This window comes from Phyllobates terribilis, unplaced genomic scaffold, assembly GCF_046119375.1.
Source record: "Phyllobates terribilis strain yellow unplaced genomic scaffold, ASM4611937v1 Scaffold_1__5_contigs__length_1240528914, whole genome shotgun sequence".
In the NCBI taxonomy this organism is placed as follows: domain Eukaryota; kingdom Metazoa; phylum Chordata; class Amphibia; order Anura; family Dendrobatidae; genus Phyllobates; species Phyllobates terribilis.
The window spans coordinates 216,202,171-216,226,314 of record NW_027362761.1 but is presented as its reverse complement, the minus strand read 5'-3'; the positions used below and the strand labels follow the sequence as shown (position 1 = coordinate 216,226,314).

The 24,144-nt window shown below is 42.5% G+C and overlaps 1 protein-coding gene across 2 annotated transcripts in view; it reads left to right on the top strand.

The window, feature by feature from the left end:
- Positions 1-3,602: 3,602 nt before the first annotated feature.
- The window catches only part of LOC141166366 (protein FAM240B-like), a 66,543-nt gene continuing 46,001 nt past the window's right edge, over positions 3,603-24,144 (top strand). The window contains exon 1 of one of the 2 annotated variants that reach the window (XM_073652987.1): positions 3,603-3,756. The gene's annotated coding sequence lies outside the window, so the exon portion shown is untranslated. The remainder of the gene's footprint in view (positions 3,757-24,144) is intronic. The other variant, XM_073652997.1, reaches the window with a different exon arrangement.

Genomic DNA, 24,144 nt, shown 5'->3' with positions numbered 1-24,144 from the left:
CCATTGAAAGACTCCCTATTGTTATTTGAAGTTTAATGTTAATTTCCTTTGTTACTAACCCTTAACGCCATTGTTATATACATAAAGTTGTTATATCAATCTTGACTGTTACAGATGCACCTATAGACTTGTATGGGTGCGCACCATCCGATATACACTGACAATCGCAGCATGCAATCATTTTTTTTCTCATACTGACTCACCATGAGAAAAAAAAACGCTAGTTGTCACTTCTCCATAGTATAACATTGGGCCGAGTGTTATCTGATAAAACATGGGCTAGCACTTGTCCGAATTATACACTGGCTACTCGCCAGTGTGAGCGTATCCTAAAAGGGGGTCTGCGGCTGATATAGTGATCATACTGTATTTTGAGGCGCGCTTTCACTTCATCTTCCCCTCTGAGCCCTCTTTGCCACATAATGTCACTAGGTAATTATGGTACCATTTATGCTTTTATGACTATTTGTATTTTTATAGTCATTTCCATAAATACCGGATGTTCTTCAGGACTATTGATAGGTCCATATGGTAACCGCTAGAGTCTACTATGGCTTGGACTCTGATGGCATTCATGCTTTGAATTGCCCATACATTATCTATTTCAAATTTGCATGAGTCCATAATGATTTTCTATCTTCCTCTATATATTATTGGGGCTCCTGCAATTTGACGCCTCTCTAACTTGTTGCATCTATATTTATATTTGTGCATGTGGCCAATGTGAGGGACTACAGTGGGGGGATCACATCTCTTTTCGGGTCTTTTCCACCTCCCGTTTTTTCTGGTTATACCTCTCACCTTAACCACAAGCTTTACATTATACTCTTTAATGTTGTATTGTCATTTTGCATATAATAAACATTTTCGATATTAATATTCTCTCTCTGCCCTGATTCTTTTCATGAGAGTTCTGCCATTATGATCATCTAGTTGAGATACTGGCAAGGGGTTTGTTCTCTTTTCTTTTTAGGTTTAGAATATCAGATTTGTGTTTGTCCTTACCCATCACTCTCATCGATCACCCGGTGCCATGATAGCTGAAAGTACGGAGCTACAACCCCACAGTTCTGTACAACTGTGTAGTGGTCATTCACAAGTACTGCAACTCAGCTCCTAATCAGTTCAATGCGAATGGGCACTAGATTTTAGCTGACCAGCGAGAGTGTTAGACCCCAATCAATGCTGAAGGTGATCAATATCTGAGTACTGGGCAACCCCTTCAAGGGTCCCAAAGCAGTGTCCTCAAAGGTTATGTGCACATGGAGTCTTTTTGTTGAGTTTTCAAACCATAAACTCCAAGGATTTGGAGAGTTTCTGCTCCAAAAACTCCTCAAAAACACTCCATGTGCACATAGCCTAATGATTAAACTGAGTCAATAAGTGTGTGTGCACACTGAGATTTTTTTACTTCAAAAAGCATGAGTTTTCTAATGAAGACTGCTTCAGGAAACTCTCCTTCTTTTGGAAGTATTTGGGCTATGTGCACACGATGTCTTTTTCACATGTTTCCCATGGAACCAGAAAACACTTAAAAGAAAGAACATATGCATTTCTATGTAAGGGTTTGATTAAAAATCGGATTGCATTCCTACCAATTTAATTCTATGCTTGTGTTCTCCATGGAGGTGTTTTTCCTACTCCAATTTTCATGACTTTGAAAATTGTACATTCACACTGAAGGCATCAAAACTATGAATTAACACATGTGGAATTATATACTTAACAAAAAAGTGTGAAGCAACTGAAAATATGTCTTATATTCTAGGTTCTTCAAAGTAGCCACCTTTTGCTTTGATGACTGCTTTGCACACTCTTGGCATTCTCTTGATGAGCTTCAAGAGGTACTCACCGGAAATGGTCTTCCAACCATCTTGAAGGCGTTCCCAGAGATGCTTAAAACTTGTTGGCCTTTTGCCTTCACTCTGCGGTCCAGCTCACCCCAAACCATCTCGATTGGGTTCAAGTCTGGTGACTGTGGAGGCCAGGTCATCTGGCATAGCACCCCATCACTCTCTCTCTTGGTCAAATAGCCCTTACACAGCCTGGAGGTGTGTTTGGGGTCATTGTCCTGTTGAAAAATAAATGATGGTCCAACTAAACGCAAACCGGATGGAATAGCATGCCGCTGCAAGATGCTGTGGTAGCCATGCTGGTTCAGTATGCCTTCAATTTTGAATAAATCCCCAACAGTGTCACCAGCAAAGCACCCCCACACCATCACACCTCCTCCTCCATGCTTCACGGTGGGAACCAGGCATGTAGAGTCCATCCGTTCACCTTTTCTGCGTCGCACAAAGACACGGTGGTTGGAACCAAAGATCTCAAATTTGGACTCATCAGACCAAAGCACAGATTTCCACTGGTCTAATGTCAATTCCTTGTGTTCTTTAGCCCAAACAAGTCTCTTCTGCTTGTTGCCTGTCCTTAGCAGTGGTTTCCAAGCAGCTCTTGCACAAAGTCTCCTCTTAACAAGTTGTTGAAGAGATGTGTCTGCTGCTAGAACTCTGTGTGGCATTGACCTGGTCTCTAATCTGAGCTGCTGTTAACCTGCAATTTCTGAGGCTGGTGACTCGGATAAACTTATCCTCAGAAGCAGAGGTCACTCTTGGTCTTCCTTTCCTGGGGCGGTCCTCATGTGAGCCAGTTTCTTTGTAGCGCTTGATGGTTTTTGCAACTGCACTTGGGGACACATTCAAAGTTTGCCCAATTTTTCGGACTGACTGACCTTCATTTCTTAAAGTAATGATGGCCACTCGTTTTTCTTTACTTAGCTGCTTTTTTCTTGCCATAATACAAATTCTAACAGTCTATTCAGTAGGACTATCAGCTGTGTATCCACCTGACTTCTGCACAACACAACTGATGGTCCCAACCCCATTTATAAGACAAGAAATCCCACTTATTAAACCTGACAGGGCACACCTGTGAAGTGAAAACCATTTCCGGTGACTACCTCTTGAAGCTGATTAAGAGAATGCCAAGAGTGTGCAAAGCAGTCATCAAAGCAAAAGGTGGCTACTTTGAAGAACCTAGAATATAAGACATATTTTCAGTTGTTTCACACTTTTTTGTTAAGTATCTAATTCCACATGTGTTAATTCATAGTTTTGATGCCTTCATTGTGAATGTACAATTTTCAAAGTCATGAAAATACAGAAAAATCTTTAAATGAGAAGATGTGTCCAAACTTTTGGTCTGTACTGTATATAACTTTTCTTAAGCATCAGCACAGTTGGAGGAATCTTCCCAGTGGAATCTCCACCTTTTATCAGACTACTTATACTTGTAAATGGATGGATTCTAGTTATGCGAACATGTTAAAACATTTCTACAAATTATTTGCTTAATATTCACTTTAATAAAAACATTTACTTCGATATCAGTAACAGCTTAATCACTGGGTGATTTACGTCCTTCATATAAGAGCAGGTGACTGTGAAGATTGTCGTCTTGCACTGTCATTTTAACTTTCCGGGGGTGAGGGACTTCTGAAACATTTTGGCCAGCTGTTCAAAAAGGCTGTCAGTCCTGTAACAGCCAGAGGAGGTGTTAGCTGCTCCTGTTCTCAATGAAATTGGACTTGTCTGTGCCTTTAAAATAGTGTCTGTCACTCAAACCGTGCAGACAGAGGTGACACATGAGGTCACTCCCACCTGATCCCTGCGAAGACATATAGCTAGGACACAGGAGGCGCGGGCTCACATCATCCATCCACATCTAGTTCCCAGAGTCCGCAAGGCAAACAGCACAACAGTAAGAACTATGCATTTAGTTTCAAGACTATTACTATTATTTCTTTTTCTCTTACCCTTTCAGTCTATCGTTTCTATATTTAGTGTATATTAATATTGATATATTGGAGCACATGTTGTTGTTCACCCCTTCTCCATGCAATGACATTCTCCCCATATTATAATAAATGTCTTGTGCTCCTATACTGCACTTTCTACTGTAAAAGCAATAAACCTATAATTACTTAAGGTGTAATTTTCCTTCTCAGCCAACATCTGTCATGCAGTCTCCTATGATCTTTATGTTTACATGTTGCTTTAATTAGGTAAAGTCCAATACTTCGATGATGACAAATGAAGTGGCAATTAAATTACGTACGTGCCGCTATTTTACACGGTTGTCTTAATATAGTTGTTGCGTAAAGACATAGTTAATTATCCTAGAATGTTCTTAGACAGTTTCTTTTCTAAAAGTTTTTGCTATGCAGGAAACTAAATAAGTATATGACACTGTCTATTATTAGAGATGAGGGGATCGATCCTCGGAGGATCAAGTTCAAGTGGAATTTCCTGAAATTCGCAGTTTCACATGAATTTGAACACTTTGTGATTCAATTCAAAACTTGCCCGGCACCATTTCCCACACTGCTGAAACACGAGACTAACGTCATTTTGCGTTGCCGCATGAGCTTCCCCATAATGCCCTGCAGCTATGACATCTAGTGGATTATCACACCTTGTACAGTGGTGGTCAGTACCTGTGCCACCACAGATCAGCAGTTCCCAGTGGAGCACAGTTTGTATAGCAGAGTCGTTTTCCATCTCCAGAGTCACTGAGTAAGTCTCTCTCTGTCTTTGGCAAGTGTAAACTGTAATAACCAGTGGAGCCCCCTCTCTCATGTAGAGTGTAAGCTCTTATGATCAGTGGGGTTCTCTCTCACTCTCCTGTAGAGTGTAAGCTCTTGCTATCATCAAGGTTCTTTCTCTCTCACGCTGTTATTGTAAGTGGGGGGTTCTCTCTTTTTCTCACATATAGAGTGTAAGCTTTTAATATCTACAGGGTCTTCTCTCACTCTCTCTACAGTAGAGTGTTATCTCTAATGGTCAGTGGGTTTCTTTCTCTCTTTCCTGTAGCGTGTAAGCTCTTATGGTCAGCGAGGTTCTCTCTCTCATATAAGGTGTATGCTGTCATGCTCAGCGGAGTCCTCTCTCGCTCTTCCCTGGAGAGTGTAAGCTCTTATGGTCAGCGAGGTTCTCTCTCTCTCTTTCTTTCTCCTATAGAGTATAAGCCTTTAAACAGGGTCCTCTCTCTCTCTTCTGTAGAGTAGAATGAAAGCTCTTATGATCACCGGGTCCTCTCTCTCATATAAAGTGTATGCTGTCATGCTCAGCGGAGTCCTCTCTCGCTCTTCCCTGGAGAGTGTAAGCTCTTATGGTCAGCGAGGTTCTCTCTCTCTCTCTTTCTTTCTCCTATAGAGTGTAAGCCTTTAAGCAGGGTCCTCTCTCTCTTCTGTAGAGCAGAGTGAAAGCTCTTATGATCACCGGGTTCTCTCTCTCATATAAGGTGTATGTTGTCATGCTCAGCGGTGTCCTCTCTCTCTCCCCTGGAGAGTGTAAACTCTTATGGTCAGCAGGGTTCTCTCTCTTTCTCCCCTGTGCGCATTTTCCGAGTAATTACCAGCTTTCCAGTATTGATATTTGCACAAATTTTTTCTGTGCAAATTAAATATAAGTCAGCAAATTCAAATGTTAGAAGAGCCACTCATCTCTAATTATTATAAATATTCATACATACCATAACTATTCATATACATCCATAGATGACTGTTACTATAATATGTTGGTGAGAGGATATCACTGTGTTGGTTTGATATGAAAGAACAAGGCCTTCTGCTGATACATACAGTGGATGGCCTAAGCATACAATATAGGTCAATTATTTGCCTCAGTCTTAAATTAGCAATATAGTTTAAAGAGGACCTGTCACAAGGTCAAATCTGACTATCTTCGGTTTTTATTTTTTTCTTGATGTTCCACAAACTATTTTGCTTTTTTGTTTTTTAAAATTCAATATTTGATTAGAGATATGGACCTGTTTAATTAGTGCTAAATTTGATGTGATACTTTTTGTGGTTTTGAGATACAATATCAAGCATTGGTTTACTACCTCAAACCTGAGATAATAAGCGAGTGCCTAAGCTATTATCATAATGTGGATTTGATCTTTTTGGAGCCATAATTAAGCGTCTCGGTTCAGTCTCCTATTCTACTGTATCTGTGGCCACAATAGCAAATAAGGGAGATACTGAGCTAAAGAATAAAAAAGCTGTTTAAAAACTGGGAGCGCTCATAGAGAAAGTCTGGGAGTCCAGCTTCCCCACACATGACGGACTGACCGCTCATTTGGTACGCTCATACTAGAAAAGCTGTCCATCACTGTGTGAAGGTGGAGGAAGCAGAACACGCTGCTTGGATTTTTTATGCCATGTAAAGGTTCATTTTGCTTTCCTAGTTCTGTATACCTGCCAAGGACTAATGACTTAATGTTGCCATCCTGCAATTCAACACTGAGGGGCATATGCCCTAACTATACCAATAGTGACAGATCCATTTTAATGGGGTTATCTACTATTTGCAAATTAATCACCTATCCTTAGGAATAGCCATCAAATCAGACTGGTGGGAGTCTGCTACCTGTCACCCCTTCCAATCAGCTATTTCCAGGACCTACAGTGGACTCAAGTGAAAATTTTTAAGCTTGAAATGTCATTTGAATACATTCTGTATTGTAATTCAAATCTGGAGTCATTCTATGTAACTGCAGACTTGTGAATCCTTACAGCATGCACAAATGCGCGGTCAGGATTCTCCAGCCCTGGGAACACGCAGTCATGACATTGCAGGTATGCGAAGCCGTGCATGTCTAGTCAACACGTGACTGTATGTATGCAAATCGGATACTTGCAGTCACGCTTCCGGTGCCGGCATCAGAGAATCCTGACAGCACGCATTGTGAGGATTCACAAGTCTGCCATCACATAGAGTGACTGCAGACTTGACCTACAAGCTTGGACATTCACTTTAATTACATTATTTTGCTGCCTTCATGGAGAAGTAGGTGCTAAAGTGTACTTTGACAAGTGCATGGAGCCGTACTCCATATCTGGAGTAAGGATCTCCCAGCTATCAGTGCAGGGGTAGTCTGCGAAAGGATGGCAAGAGTTGGGTCTGCAGAGCGCGCTCACTGTGACTGCAGCATGTTCTTGTCTACTACACACTCACTGTGAAGACTCTGCCTCCTCCAAACACCCTGCACTCATATTTAGACGATCCATACTCCAGATATGGAGTACAGATCAATGCACTTGTCAAATCACACTTTAGCACCTATATTCTCATTATTTAAAGCTATTACAAAATGTATTCAAATGATATTCTAACTTAAAAATGAAAAAATAAGTTTAGTGACTCTTTAACCCCTTAAGCCCCGCGGGTGGTTTGCACGTTAATGACCGGGCCAATTTTTACAATTCTGACCACTGTCACTTTATGAGGTAATTACTCTGGAACGCTTCAACGGATCCCCCTGATTCTGAGATTGTTTTTTCGTGACATATTGTACTTCATGATTGTGGAAAAATTTCTTCGATATCACTTGCGTTTATTTGTGAAAAAAATGGAAATTTGGCGAAAATTTTGAAAATTTTGCAATTTTCAAAATTTGAATTTTTAAGCCCTGAAATCAGAGAGATATGTCACACAAAAGAGTTAATAAATAACATTTCCCACATGTCTACTTTACATCAGCACAATTTTGGAACCAAAATTTTTTTTTGTTAGGGAGCTATAAGGGTTAAAAGTTGACCAGCGATTTCTCATTTTTCCAACAAAATTTACAAAACCATTTTTTTAGGGACCACATCACATTTGAAGTCACTTTGAGAGGTCTTTATGACAGAAAATACCCAAAAGTGACACCATTCTAAAAACTGCACCCCTCAAGGTGCTCAAAACCACATTCAAGAACTTTATTAACCCTTCAGGTGCTTCATAGGAATTTTTTGAATGTGGAAGAAAAAAATGAACATTTAACTTTTTTCACAAAAATGTTACTTTACACCCAATTTTTTTTATTTTCACAGGGGTAACAAGAAAAAATGGACCGCAAAATTTGTTGTGCAATTTCCCCTGGGCACGCAGATACCCAATATTTGGGGAAAAAACACTGTTTGGGCGCACTGTAGGGCTCAGAAGGGAAGGAGCGCCATTTGACTTTTTGATTGTAAAATTTGCTTGAATAATTAGCGGACACCATGTTGCGTTTAGAGAGCCCCTGTGTGCCCAAACATTGGAGCTCCCCCACAAGTGACCACATTTTGGAAACTAGACCCCCCAAGGCACCTATCTAGATGCATAGTGAGCAGTTGCAACCCCCAGGTGCTTCACAATTTGATTCGTAAAAATGAAAAAGTGAAAAAAAAAACACTTTTTCATTGTTACGAATCAATTTGTGAAGCACCTGGGGGTTCCAACTGCTCACTATGCATCTAGATAGGTGCCTTGGGGGGTCTAGTTTCCAAAATGGGGTCACTTGTGGGGGAGCTCTAATGTTTGGGCACACAGGGACTCTCTAAATGCAACATGGTATCCGCTAACAAATTGAATGGAAAATCGGCTCAAATTGTTAGCGGACACCACATTGCGTTTGGAGAGCCCCTCTGTGCCCAAACTTTGGAGCTCCCCCACAAGTGACCCCATTTTGGAAACTAGACCCCCCAATGCACCTTTCTAGATGCATAGTGAGCACTTGGAACCCCCAGGTGCTTCACAAATTGATTCGTAATAATGAAAAAGTGGAAAAAAAAACACTTTTTCATTTTTACGAATCAATTTGTGAAGCACCTAGGGGTTCCAAGTGCTCACTATGCATCTAGATAGGTGCCTTGGGGGGTCTAGTTTCCAAAATGTGGTCACTTGTGGGGGAGCTCCAATGTTTGGGCACACAGGGACTCTCTAAATGCAACATGGTATCCGCTAACAAATTGAATGGAAAATCGGCTCAAATTGTTAGCGGACACCACATTGCGTTTGGAGAGCCCCTCTGTGCCCAAACTTTGGAGCTCCCCCACAAGTGACCCCATTTTTGAAACTAGACCCCCCAAGGCACCTATCTAGATGCATAGTGAGCAGTTGCAACCCCCAGGTGCTTCACAAATTGATTCGTAAAAATGAAAAAGTGAAAAAAAAACACTTTTTCATTGTTACGAATCAATTTGTGAAGCACCTGGGGGTTCCAACTGCTCACTATGCATCTAGATAGGTGCCTTGGGGGGTTTTGTTTCCAAAATGGGGTCACTTGTGGGGGAGCTCCAATGTTTGGGCACACAGGGACTCTCCAAATGCAACATGATATCCGCTAACAATTTGAGCCGACAATTTGTTAGCGGATATCATGTTGCATTTGGAGAGTCCCTGTGTGCCTAAACAGTGGAGCTCCCCCACAAGTGTCCCCATTTTGGAAACTATACCCCTCAAGGATTTTATTAAGGTGTATAGTGAACATTTTGAACCCAGAGGTACGGCACAAAATTTGTTTACATTAGGTCATCATATTGAATAAGTTGTCATTATTCTTGAGCGCAAGTGCTCGCTACTTGAGTTTGCATCGGGTACTCAGGTATGCACCATGTACAGCGTGTGCTCGAGTGACATGCTCGAGTCCCTGCTCCGCATGTTTCACGGTTATTAGACACCCAAAAAAAAACATGCGGGGATCGCTCGTGCATGGCAGGCAATCCCCGTAAAGTTTTTTGGCCGCGAAGCATATGGGGCAGAGACTCGAGCATGTCACTCAAATACCCACGATACTCAATGCATACCAGAGCACCCGATGCAAACTCAAGTAGCGAGCACTTGCTCTCAACACTAGTCGCCATATCGTCATCTTTTTTTCTTACTTTTGAAAAAAATCCCAACCTAGGGGACCTTTTTAAATGGTTCTGAAGCCTTTGCAGGTGTTTTTTGTTTATTCTAATTTACTGAGATAATGACTTTTCTGTTTTCATTGGCTGTAAGCCATAATCATCAACATTAACAGAAATAAACACTTGAAAATAAATCACTCTGTTTGTAATGACTCTACATAATATATTAGTTTCACTTTTTGAATTGAAGAACTGAAATAAATTAACTTTTTGAAGATATTCTAATTTAGTGAGAAGCATTTGTATGTTCCCCTTCCTGGCCCCATCCAGGTATATATATCCCTCATCCTGGTATATATGTCCCTTATCCTCAGCCCCATCCTGGTATATGTCCCCCAAAAATAAACAATTATACTCACCTCCCATCTGCTCCCCTGCCACACGGCGACCTCCTCTGAAGCTGGTAGCTGACTTTAGCATGCAAGTGAGGGGAGCGTATGACGTCCCTGCCATGTGCCCCCCAGTCACGTGCACGCCGACGTTAGCTGCTAGCCTCTGATTGGCTGGCAGAGTGTATTGCAGCGCTGCACAGCAATACACTTCAGCTAAATGTGCGTTCGATGACGCACATCCAGTTGAAGTTTGTGCTGGAATCAGTGGCCTTCACCCACATAGGCCCGGTCCTGGTCGTTACACCTCAGAATAATACTATATATAATATAAACATAATAGTATATAATATTATATAATATACTGTAATAATACTATATATAATAGTAACTTTATGAAGCTGTATGAGGGGGCACTCTGGAGTGGTTAGAACATGGTTAATGTCCTGCTACAGCGATCTCCCTCTCCCTCCTTGTCTCAAACCCTAGCACATCACAAGCAGGTGTCAGCAGCAGCCCGAGAAGAGGGAATCACACACTGTGAGGCTAAGTGTCAGTGACTCCCTCCTTCCCCGCAGCATCTCCACATAGATAGGACCAGAGAGCGCATCAACACTAACAGGTTTCAGCATAATCATCTGTAGCATGGAGCAGAGTGGCCCTTGCTTCTGTTAGTGCTGCTGATGCTGCCGTCGGCTCTGTGATGGATTACAGACTTCCATCAGTTCTTCAGGGGCCCCTCCTGCAGCAGTGCTGGGACGAGGCACACTTCTGCCTCACATACATTATATGTCTACCAGTCCCTCACCTGATTTATCTCCAGCTACAGCAGGCACTGCCACATGCGATGCGCAGAAACCGGAGTCACTAGCAGAAGCCGGAGGGGTGGAGCAGGAGCCCTGCGCTGCCCGACCATTTCCAATGAAAGTAGAGGAACAGCGCAGCTCCTCTCTCAATAAGGGGAGCCTGCTGTTTCTCTACAAGTCGGGCCCCAACCTTGCGGGGCCCGGTCGCGGTCGTGACCTCTGCAACCGCATTCGCTATGCCCCTGCCTTTAAGAGTGCACATTTTTCATACTGGCATAAAAAAATCTTTGTCAGCATCACATTGCCCCTTGTAAAAGGAGGTTGTGCAGCCCACATGACATTGTAAGGGGGCGGAACATTCTTATTAGGGATTGTTCTTACCAGTTATGTTTTTGTTGGCTAAGCGACAATCAACTAGTATATATTGTAAATTATTCTTAGTTTACATAGCATCATCATATTCCACTGTACTTTACAGACATTATCATCCCTGTCCCTATTGGGGCTCACAATCTAAATTCCCTATCAGTATATCTTTGGAGTATGGGAGGAAACTGGAGTACCCAAAGGAAACCCACACAAACCATACAAACTCTTTGCAGATGTTGTTCTTAGTGGGATTAGCACTATTGCTTTGCAGCGCTAATGCCCTGGGGTCAACCAGGGCCTTAGTGCTGCAAAGCAATAGTGCTAACCACTGAGCCACTGTGCTGCACTGGGTTTTTGGCCCAAATAGCTGAGCCTGTACGATTGTTCTTAAACGGAGATGGTGATATTCCTTTTTTGAGAATTGAGTTGGAAACCAACCTATCCATCTTGGGCCACGTGTACACGTTGAGTATTTGGTGACTTTTTTTTACATCTGTATTTGTAAGCCAAAACCAGGAGTGGTACTATCAGAGGAAAAGTACAATAGAAACAAGTGCACCACTTCTGCATTTTTCACCCACTCCTGGTGTGTACATGGCCTTTGAGTAGCAGACAGTTTTTGCCACATCTCCGGGGTAGAATTGCATGAAACGCCACAAAATTTGGCATCTTTTGATGTTTTTACACCAATCAGCATTTGAAAGATGCACTAAATTCATTAAGAAACGTACACCTCTTAATGAATTTATCACATCTTATTCCTCCACTCCCTTCACTAAGATTGGCATACAAAATGACTGTCTTAATGAATCAGGGCTTTTGTTTTAGTGATTAACTCAACGTAGCTCAATGGATTTAGGAGACGGCATTGATAAGAAAAACAAAATTCTTCCAGATATACAGGTGCATCTCACTAAATTAGAATATCATCAAAAAGTTAATTTATTTCAGTTCTTCAATACAAAAAGTGAAACTCATATTATATAGAGTCATTACAAGCAGAGTGATCTATTTCAAGTGTTTATTTCTGTTAATGTTGATGATTATGGCTTACAAACAATGAAAACACAAAAGTTATTATCTCAGTAAATTAGAATAGTTTATAACAACAGTTTGAAAAATGTTTTTAAAATCCGAAATGTTGGCCTACTGAAATGTATGTTCAGTAAATACACTCAATGCTTGGTCGGGGCTCCTTTTGCATCAATTACAAAATTGGGCACATTGTAATTTTCCTTACGGTTTTGTGCAGTTGTGCAAGTGGCGTTCAGAACTGGTTCACACATACAATACAGACCAAAAGTTTGGACACACCTTCTCATTTAAAGATTTTTCTGTATTTTCATGACTTTGAAAGTTGTACATTCACACTGAAGGCATCAAAACTATGAATTAACACATGTGGAATTATATACTTAACAAAAAAATGTGAAACAACTGAAAATATGCCTTATATTCTAGGTTCTTCAAAGTAGCCACCTTTTGCTTTGATGACTGCTTTGCACACTCTTGGCATTCTCTTGATGAGCTTCAAGAGGTAGTCACAGGAAATGGTTTTCACTTCACAGTGTGCCCTGTCAGGTTTAATAAGTGGGATTTCGAGCCTTATAAATGGGGTTGAAACCATCAGTTGTGTTGTGCAGAAGTCAGGTGGATACACAGCTGATAGTCCTACTGAATAGGCTGTTAGAATTTGTATTATGGCAATAAAAAAGCAGCTAAGTAAAGAAAAATGAGTGGCCATCATTACTTTAAGAAATGAAAGTCAGTCAGTCCGAAAAATTGGGAAAACTTTGAATGTGTCCCCAAGTGCAGTGGCAAAAGCCATCAAGCGCTACAATGAAACTGGCACACATGAGGACTGCCCCAGGAAAGGAAAACCAAGAGTCACCTCTGCTTCTGAGGATAAGTTTATCCTAGTCACCAGCCTCAGAAATCGCAGGTTAACAGCAGCTCAGATTAGAGACCAGGTCAATGCCACACAGAGTTCTAGCAGCAGACACATCTCTACAATAACTGTTAAGAGGAGACTTTGTGCAGCAGGCCTTCATGGTAAAATAGCTGCTAGGAAACCACTGCTAAGGACAGGCAACAAGCAGAAGAGACTTGTTTGGGCTAAAGAACACAAGGAATGGACATTAGATCAGTAGAAATCTGTGCTTTGGTCTGATGAGTCCAAATTTGAGATCTTTGGTTCCAACCACCGTGTCTTTGTGCGACGCAGAAAAGGTGGACGGATGGACTCTTCATGCCTGGTTCCCACCGTGAAGCATGGAGGAGGAGGTGTGATGGTGTGGGGGTGCTTTGCTGGTGACACTGTTAGGGATTTATTCAAAATTGAAGGCATACTGAACCAGCATGGCTACCACAGCATCTTGCAGTGGGATGCTATTCCATCCGGTTTGCGTTTAGTTGGACCATCATTTATTTTTTAGCAGGACTATGACCCCAAACACACCTCCAGGCTGTGTAAGGGCTATTTGACCAAGAAGGAGACTGATGGGGTGCTAGGCCAGATGACCTGGCCTCCACAGTCACCAGACCTGAACCCAATCGAGATGGTTTGGGGTTAGCTGGACCGCAGAGTGAAGGCAAAAAGGCCAACAAGTGCTAAGCATCTCTGGGAACTCCTTCAAGATTGTTGGAAGACCATTTCCGCTGACTACCTCTTGAAGCTCATCAAGAGAATGCCAAGAGTGTGCAAAGCAGTCATCAATGCAAAAGGTGGCTACTTTGAAGTACCTAGAATATAAGACATATTTTCAGTTGTTTCACACTTTTTTGTTAAGTATGTAATTCCACATGTGTTAATTCATAGTTTTGATGCCTTCAGTGTGAATGTACAATTTTTAAAGTCATGAAAATGCAGAAAAATCTTTAAATGAGAATGTGTGTCCAAACTTTTGGTCTGTACTGTACGTTATAGTTCTATATATCAGTGCACAGTCATCAAAAAATATTCCAGTATTAGGCATACCGTAGAGCGCTGCAATAAAGTTCATAGCAGCTTATTCAATCAATGTTCCAACAAGTGTGACAGGTTTGTGGTATAGATAATACCGAAACTGAAAAATAAGTAAAATGTCAACTCACAATGTCAGCGAGTGACATATCATCCTGCAGAAAACCCTTTGCTATGTCTGACCTGACATTAGCTGCCTGACAATATTTTGCAGTAAGGATATCGTACAGCATTTAGACAAGAGGCAAGTCTGTGCCATTTTCTGCTGCACCAACAAACTGCAAATTTTACCAAGTAAGAAGGGCAAAAATAACAAAGGGGCCGATTCATCAAAATGTTTGTCAGCTTTCTGGAGTAATAAAACAAAAATATTTTAAAAAGTCTCAAAGTTTTTGTGGTATTTGATGTTTCCCTACCAGGTTTAGCCAGCTCTGTCAGAATGGGCTGAGGAGGAACTGCGGCGGGATGGCATGTGGCATCGTCCAGCCATCAAGTCCAATAAAACTGACTGTAGTAACATTTCTGGCGATGCACACAGAAGCACATGCCACAGTGAGGATGCACCAATTCTTTTACTTTTAACGAATTTGGCACATCGTACTCCAGTGAGCCCTTCATTTAGACCGGCGTGATGGCATTCTTCATGAATCCAACCCAAAATGTTATATAACATCAGTGTAAATGCATAAGCCATCTTTATTAATACTTCGGTGTATATAGAATTTCTGTAGAAATGTTGATAACCAATGGTTAAAATTCATTAATGGTTAAAATACATTGTTTTGTATTACATTTCAGCAAGGTATATTACATTTTTCTTAAAGGGGTTGTCCGGTCCAAAATTATAAGTCTGCACTTACTATGTGTGATGGCAGATTTATGAATGTCCCCAGCACGTGCACTGTGTGCTGCGAGAATTCGCTGGTTTCTGAGCTGGGACCGGTGGGTACGTATGCGTTACGCATACGCCCGACTAGTGGGAGCGGTCTCGCTCTCCATACACTTGTATTGAGCGAGGCTGCACCCACTAGTCGGACTCTGCCCAGAAGTATAACGCATACGTACCTACTGGTCCCTGCTCAGAAATCGGCGAATCCCCTGCAGTGCACAGTGCATACGTTGGGGGGATTCATAAGTCTCCGTGTGACTGCAAACTTAGCATTTTGGACTGGACAACCCCTTTAAAGATAACAACTGTTTTATAGTCATTATGGTAATAGCTATCATACTAGAACACATTGATAATAACACATATTGACTCCTTAACCCAAAATTACATACAGTTAGGTCCATATACAGAGAGACAACATTTTTCTAATTTTGGTTCTAGACATTACCACAATGAATTTTAAACAAAACAATTCAGATGCAGTTGAAGTTCAGACTTTCAGCTTTCATTTGAGGGTATCCACATTAAAATTGGATGAAGGGTTTAGGAGTTTCAGCTCCTTAACATGTGCCACCCTGTTTTTAAAGGGACCAAAAGTAATTGGACAATTGACTCCAAGGCTATTTCATGGACAGGTGTGGGCAATCCCTTCGTTATATTATTCTCAATTAAGCAGATAAAAGGCCTGGAGTTGATTTGAGGTGTGGTGCTTGCATTTGGAAGGTTTTGCTGTGAAGTAAACATGCGGTCAAAGGAGCTCTCCATGCAGGTGAAACAAGCCATCCTTAAGCTGCAAAAACAGAAAAAACCCATCCGAGAAATTGCTACAATATTAGGAGTGGCAAAATCTACAGTTTGGTACATCCCGAGAAAGAAAGAAAGCACTGGTGAACTCATCAATGCAAAAAGACATTGGGGCCCACGGAAGACAACCGTGGTGGATGATCGCAGAATAATCTCCATGGTGAAGAGAAACCCCTTCACAATAGCCAACCAAGTGAACAACACTCTCCAGGAGGTAGGCGTATCAATATCCAAATCTACCATAAAGAGAAGACTGCATGAAAGTAAATACAGAGGGTTTACTGCATGGTGCAAGCCACTCATAAGCATCAAGAATAAAAAGGCTAGACTGTACTTTGCTAAAAAACAAAAAAAGCCAGCACAGTTCTGGAAGAACATTCTTTGGACAGATGAAACCAAGATCAACCTCTACCAGAATGATGGAAAGAGAAAAGTATGGCGAAGGCATGGTACAGCTCATGATCCAAAGCATACCACATCATCTGTAAAACACGGCGGAGGCAGTGTGATGGCTTGGGCATGCATGGCTACCAGTGGCACTGGGTCACTAGTGTTTATTGATGATGTGACACAGGACAGAAGCAGCCAAATTAATTCTGATGTATTCAGAGCCATACTGTGTGCTCAGATCCAGCCAAATGCAGCCAAACTGATTGGTTGTCGTTTCATACTACAGATGGACAATGACCCAAAACATAAAGCCAAAGCAAGCCAGGAGTTTATTAAAGCAAAGAAGTGGAATATTCTTGAATGGCCAAGTCAGTCACCTGATCTCAACCCAATTGAGCATGCATTTCACTTGTTAAAGACTAAACTTCAGACAGAAAGGCCCACAAACAAACAGCAACTGAAAATCACCACAGTGAAGGCCTGGCAGAGCATCAAAAAGGAGGAAATACAGCCTCTGGTGATGTCCATGAGTTCAAGACTTCAGGCAGTCATTGCCAACAAAGGGTTTTCAACCAAGTACTAGAAATGAACATTTTATTTACAATTATTTAATCTGTCCAATTACTTTTGGTCCCTTTAAAAACAGGGTGGCATATGTTAAGGAGCTGAAACTCTTAAACCCTTCATCCAATTTTAATGTGGATACCCTCAAATGAAAGCTGAAAGTCTGAACTTCAACTGCATCTGAATTGTTTTGTTTAAAATTCATTGTGGTAATGTCTAGAACTAAAATTAGAAAAATGTGGTCTCTGTCCAAATATATATGGACCTAACTGTACATGTACAGTACAGACCAAAAGTTTGGACACACCTTCTCATTTAAAGATTTTTCTGTATTTTCATGTCTATGAAAAGTGTACATTCACACTGAAGGCATCAAAACTATGAATTAACACATGTGGAATTATATACTTAACAAAAAATTGTGAAACAACTGAAAATATGTCTTATATTCTAGGTTTTTCAAAGTAGCCACCTTTTGCTTTGATGACTGCTTTGCACACTCTTGGCATTCTCTTGGTGAGCTTCAAGAGGTAGTCTCCGGAAATGGTCTTCCAACAATCTTGAAGGAGTTCCCAGAGATGCTTAGCACTTGTTGGCCCTTTTGCCTTCACTCTGCGGTCCAGCTCACCCAAAACCATCTCGATTGAGTTCAGGTCTGGTGACTGTGGAGGCCAGGTCATCTGGCGTAGCACCCCATCACTCTCCTTCTTGGTCAAATAGCCCTTACACAGCCTGGAGGTGTGTTTGGGTTCATTGTCCTGTTGAAAAATAAATGATGGTCCAACTAAACGCAAACCGGATGGAATAGCATGCAGCTGCAAGATGCTGTGGTAGCCATGCTGGTTCAGTATGCCTTCAATTTTGAATAAATCCCCAACAGTGTCACCAGCAAAGCACCCCCACACCATCACACCTCCTCCTCCATGCTTCATGGTGTGAACCAGGCATGTAGAGTCCATCCGTTCACCTTTCCTGCATCGCACATAGACACGGTGGTTGGAACCAAAGATCTCAAATTTGGACTCATCAGACCAAAGCACAGATTTCCACTGGTCTAATGTCCATTCCTTGTGTTCTTTAGCCCAAACAAGTCTTTTCTGCTTGTTGCCTGTCCTTAGCAGTGGTTTCCTAGCAGCTATTTTATCATGAAGGCCTGCTGCACAAAGTCTCATCTTAACAGTTGTTGTAGAGATGTGTCTGCTGCTAGAACTCTGTGTGGCATTAACCTGGTCTCTAATCTGAAATGCTGTTAACCTGTGATTTCTGAGGCTGGTGATTCGGATAAACTTATCCTCAGAAGCAGAGGTGACTTTTGGTCTTCCTTTCCTGGGGTGGTCCTCATGTGAGCTAGTTTCTATGTAGCGCTTGATGGTTTTTGCAACTGCATTTGGGGACACGTTCAAAGTTTTCCCAATTTTTCGCACTTACTGACCTTCATTTCCTAAAGTAATCATGGCACTCGTTTTTCTTTACTCTATATTATGATGCAGAAGACCTATTGACTTCAGTGGGTGCCATGTAATACCACAATTTAGGACTTACCAATTGAGGGTAATAACAGCTGATAGCAAGGGGTCCTGCTTTTCCTTCATAAATCCTATAAACCAAATGAGGAACTTGACATTGCAATCCTGTAAAAAAAAACAAAAAAACATTTAAAGCCGTTAAAATGACCTTTGAATATGACCTATCAAATTGGTTGGGGTCCAGCTCTGAACATACTTGCCGATCAGCTGTTTGAAGGGGGTGTGCCGCCCCAGCAATCGCCCCTTTGTATACTAAGCACAGCTCTTTTAGTAGAAAGTATGCCCGGCATTACATTGCTGATTAATCCCATTCAAGTAATTAGGACAGAACTGTAATACCAGACACAGCTGCTGCTAAAAGTAGGGTGTTGTGCCTGGTAAACAGTGAAGAGAACATATAAACCTGTGCATGCATTATAGTCTTTGTTCATCTCTGTATAAAACTTTCTCCAGTTTTACACTATGGCTTCTTTTTGTACCAGACTTAAATTTAAAGCTGTAAAAGTACAACTAATCTATAGCCATAACTTCATTATCTACAGACTGCGATTTATCCAGACACTGTGTGATGTGTGATCTGAGCTTAATAGACCTCAGAAATGTTACTTCCTTACACAAGTTTAAGAAGGTGATTAGAACACAATTAAACCATTCCTTGTAAATGTGCAGGTTCTTCTTATTACCATTACTTCTAGCATAAAAAGGACGTAAAAACAAGATTGTTTTAAAAGGGTTATCTCAGGATAGATATCGCTGACATAGAGCTAGAAAATGCCATTAGTGACCAATCTGTGCAGAGTCTAAGCACTGTGATCCTGTCTCATTAATTTTCATGAAATATAGTGATATATTAATGAGATACCAATCAGAGGTTTTAATTTATGGATTTTTATGAGCTGGACACACATGGACTGTAAGGCTGGAGTCACACTAGCTCATAAAAAATTGGTCCGATGTTGATCCAGAAAAGTAGGACAAGTGTCATGCAAATACAATGCAATTTTTCGCGCCCAGCATCCGTATGACATCCGTATGCAATGCAATTTTAACATCAGCTTTTACATACAGCAATTCACTATGTCATTTAAAGCTGGTTTACAAACTAATAAAGCAATCTTATATACAGAGATAGAATAAATAGAATAGATGTTCTTTAAATATTTGTTGTCACAAGCCCCCTACATATAATAAACTAGCACCCTTTAGTGCCTTTCATGTGGCACTAAAAGGTGTTTAGCCTTTAACCTATTAAATAAATAATTATTTGGGAAAATGTTGTTGGATCCCCCTTTATTTTTAATAACCAGCTGAGGGAAAGCAGACAGATGGGGGCTCATGTTATTATTCTAGGAAGGGGCCACTATCCATGAATCTTCCCACCCTATTAATATCAGCTCTCAGCTATCTGCTTGCCTTTACTAGTTATTAAAAAGGGGGGACCCCAAAAAAATACATGGGGTCCTCCCTATATTTAATAACCAGCAAAGGCTAAGCAGACAGCAGTGGGCTGATATTAATAGGCTGGTAAGGGGTCATGGATATTGACCCCTTCCCAGACTAATAACACCAACCCTCAGTTGCCCCAGAAATGGCGCATCTAATTCTGGTGCTTTGCCTCGGCCCTTCCCAATTGCCCAGGTGCGTTGACAATCTTGGGTAATGGTTTTGGGGTTGATGCCAGCTGTCGCAGCGTGAGAACCAGCAGTAAGTTCACACGCTGCGAGTGATGATGTCAATAAAGTTACCGCAGTTCATCGGCTGTGAACTGCGATAACCTTACTGACATCAGCGCTCGTCACAACAGCCGGATTCACTTGCTACTCTCAGTGTGTTCTTTTGGCTGTCACCGCTCAGCACAGCCTCCAGATGTAGTGAGTCAGGGATCATCGTGGGACCTCCTTGTTATGGATTTACGGTGGATACTTTGGATTATTTTATTTTATTGGTATTAAATGGCTAAAAGGATCAGGGAGTGCTTTTTACAACTAAAGGACTTTTCTCTGTGTTTATTTCTTTTGACTACAGGGTTAGTAATGGTAGTGTCTTATAGGTGCCTCTCCATTGCTAACCCCCCTTCTTGATGTCAGCAGACATTTCACAGCTGACAACAACCCCAATACCATTATCCTGATTGCCAATGCACCAGGACAATCGGGAAGAGTGGAGGCTAAGCACCAGAATTTGCGCATCTAATGGATGTGCCATTTATGGGGTGGCTGAAGGCTGGTGTTGTTAGTCTGGGAGGGAGCCAATATCCATAGCCCCTTTCCAGTCTATTAATATCAGCCCACAGCTGTCTGTTTAGCCTTTGCTAGTTATTATAAATAGGGGGACCCCAAGTAATTTTTTTTGGGGGGTTCACCCTTTTTAATAACCAGTAAATACAAAGCAGACAGCTGTGAGCTGATATTAGTAGCCTGGGAAGCTCCATGTTTATTGCCTCCTTCCCAGAATAATAACACGAGCCCCCAGCTGTCTGCTTTCCCTCAGCTGGTTATTAAAAATAAGGTGGATTCCACGCCATTTTTTTTCATTTATTTTTGTATTTATTAGCTAAATACATTTACAGTAAACTACACATGCCCTGCACTTAGAAATATGTCAGTGAGATATTTAATATCTGTCTATTTTATCTACATAACTATTCTAGCTATTATATTCTGATGGTTCACGCTGTAAATTTACTTTACTTGGCTGAAGAAATGTCAGGTTTTCCTTGAGATGGGTGCGTAAAAATCTGGCAGCACAAGCATGGTCTGTGTGCCTTGCAATTTATTTTTTCCACCCATTGACTTGCATTGTGCGATCTGATTCTCACAGACAATCGCAGCATGCTGCGATTTTTCTCTGATTCCGAACCAAGCTGAGAAAAAACTCATTGACTTATTTATAGTGTTGAGCCACCCCCGTAGTGTTCGAGTTCGGTTCGGTTCGTCGAACACCCGTGTGTTCGCCGAACTGTTCGTCGAACTGTTCGTCGAACACCTTCGAACACCGTTAAAACCAATGGCAGGCAAACAAAAACACATAGAAACACATAGAAAACACCTTCAAAGGTGTCCAAAAGCTGACAAACTGCTCAGAAGACATAACTAACACATGGAAAAGTGACAAGTACAGATAGTCATGCGAAAATAAAAGAGGTGGAGGAGTAAAAGGAGGGGGAGACACAGATATAGGCATGTCATGCCCTTCTAAAATCCAAAAAGTGAGAAGCCGACACGGCCAGTCCGCTCCTGCCCGTGCCACCTCCGTGTCGCCGGGTTTGTGCCAGAGCCGCGGTGAACCCTGATGGCCAGCCCCCCTCTCCCAATACTGTTGCCTGTCCGCTGGTGGGTCGAGCGAGCCCCCCTGTGGTGGAGGCAGCTCTAAGCTTTTTAATTTAAATTGTCTCTCTAATTTGAATGAATACACTTTAAATCCATTTACAAGGATCTATTGGATGGCAAGTCTCATGCCAGCAGCCGCGTAATTCCAGCTCCAGTAGCGTCCACTAAAGCTGCTGCAGTTAAAAAGCTTTTATAAGGATCGAGCTCGGCTGTCCACGGCAAGGCATCCTACTTCCAGTCCCAGCCCCTATGCCTTGGGGTGCCTCCTGATGCTCTTCACTGAGTATCCCATGGTCCCGAAGCATTTCCTTTGAAAAAATTAAGTGTCTAAACTACAGGTGGTGTAGCTTGCTTAACAGCTGGGATAATCCGCTGACTAGCAGACACTGCTACTAGGCACAAAGTATTTCCTGGGCTAGATGCAGTTAAAAATTTGTAATTAGATACTCTCGTTGGATGCTGAGAAAGCATTCCATAGAGTCTCCTGGCACGCCATATATGATTCTCTTAAAAAGCTTGGGGTAGGGGTCTAGGGGACCCTTTTATAGCCAAAATCACGGCCCTGTATCACAATACGTCACCTAGGCTGAAGATAAATGGAACTGTAGCACCCTGAGGGCTCGGTTACTACAGAGGTATTGCACCTCACCCAGAGGTGTGATATCTCACTCTCAGGTAAGGACGGAGTGTGGATCAGGACCCGACACCTGCATGCATTACACCACATTGCCGTGGGGCAGGGCGACCAATATGCCCCTGAGATGGGCATGACAGTCCCTGTCCCTGGCTGGAGTGGGGGGAGGGAACACTGAGGAAGGGGAACCCTGTAGTGCAGGAGCAGGGAGGAAGCAGTTCCTGGGTGCATTGAGAAGGGAGTATAAAAGGTGGGCACCATCTTAGTTAAGTGCAGAGAAGTCTGAGCAGAAGTGGCAGGGAGCAGGGGCTCTGCATGAGCTCTGCTCCGGAGGCGGGCCTAGTAACAGAGGCCCAGGCCTGGAAGAGGGAGAAGGAAGGAAGAGGAGCGGAGAAGGCTCCAGGAACGAGGAATGAAGGGATCCCAGGGGTGCGGACGGGCGAGTCGCCACCGCACGCCCGAATCCACCTGCGTGGAGGGGTCAGGCCAAAGGGGGAGACCGGTCCCCGAACTAGTGGAGGCAGGAAACGACCCTCAGCTAGAAACCGGAGGCTCTGACATTTTATGTGGCGCAGCCCCTCGCTACACCCGCTAGGAAGGCACCACATAGGGTCAGGGAAACTGGCGCCAAGTTTACCAAGAGGAGGCCCGAGGCAGCCGGACAGAAGTGTTGGTAAGAAAGGCCAGACAAAGGACACACAAAGGGGGTCCTGTGAAGTGCTCCAAAGTTATCTGGGAGTTGTCTGAGCCCCTCACCTGGTGAGCACAGTACGACGTGGGCAGCCGTTACCTGCAGACGTGGTCTGGATAATAAGAACTGTGAGTAAAGGCCCTGAACTGCATCACTGACTCCGTGTCGTTACTGCTGCTGCCCTGCACCATCACCCCCATCCTCCGCATACACTGCCCTGAGGCTATACTCCTCCCGTGGGGAGTTATGCTACGCTCTGCTGCACCCACAACACCAGCCTCAGCGGTCTGCCCTGTAGCGGCGGTTCACTCTGACCGCAATCCACGGGTGGCTTAGTCGGACATTTAAACATCAAAACCACATAAATAGTTCCGCCACTGGTTTGACCGCCCTGAGCCACGGAACCGGGTCGCCGCCACGAAGACTACAACCACCAGCATCCACCAAAAAGGGTCCGGCTCCGGGTGTCCCAAGGCCCAGGGGGTGCGTCAGAACATTTTCATCACCTTTCACAATCACCAATGGGACAAGGCAGTGATGTCCTCTGTCCCCTCTCTTATACATCCTAGTGACGGAGCACCTGCTCTCATCAATTCGCCATAACCCCAATATTAGGTGGATTGAGGTGGGAGGCACCGAGTACAAGTGCTCTCTATTTGCTGATGATGTCCTAGTATATATCACTCAATCACATATATCCATCCATGCTGTTATGGCTGAAATAGATCACTTTGTTACATGGTAAAATTTTAAAATCAATGCAGCGAAGTCTGAGGCCCTCGATGTCTCCCTCCCCAAATCCATATAGGATTCCATCCAGTCCAACTTTCCCTTTGCCTGGCCCTCACAGGGTATCAAATACTTAGGAATTCCTATTCATAGAGACCTCTCCCATCTATGTTATCTTAATTTTGGGCCCTTTATTGAACAACTCCATACAGACCACGGTTGGCAAGTTAGAACTGTAAGATTCACTACGTGAACCACTGGTGTTTTGTGGAAAAGCACATGTACACTGCGTTCCAAATTATTATGCAAAAAGTGTTTAGGAGTGATAAGGGAAGAATTTGTTTGTTTGTCAGTTAAACTCATTGATGGTGATGTGTGTCAGGGCTCTTTATATCACTGTAAGC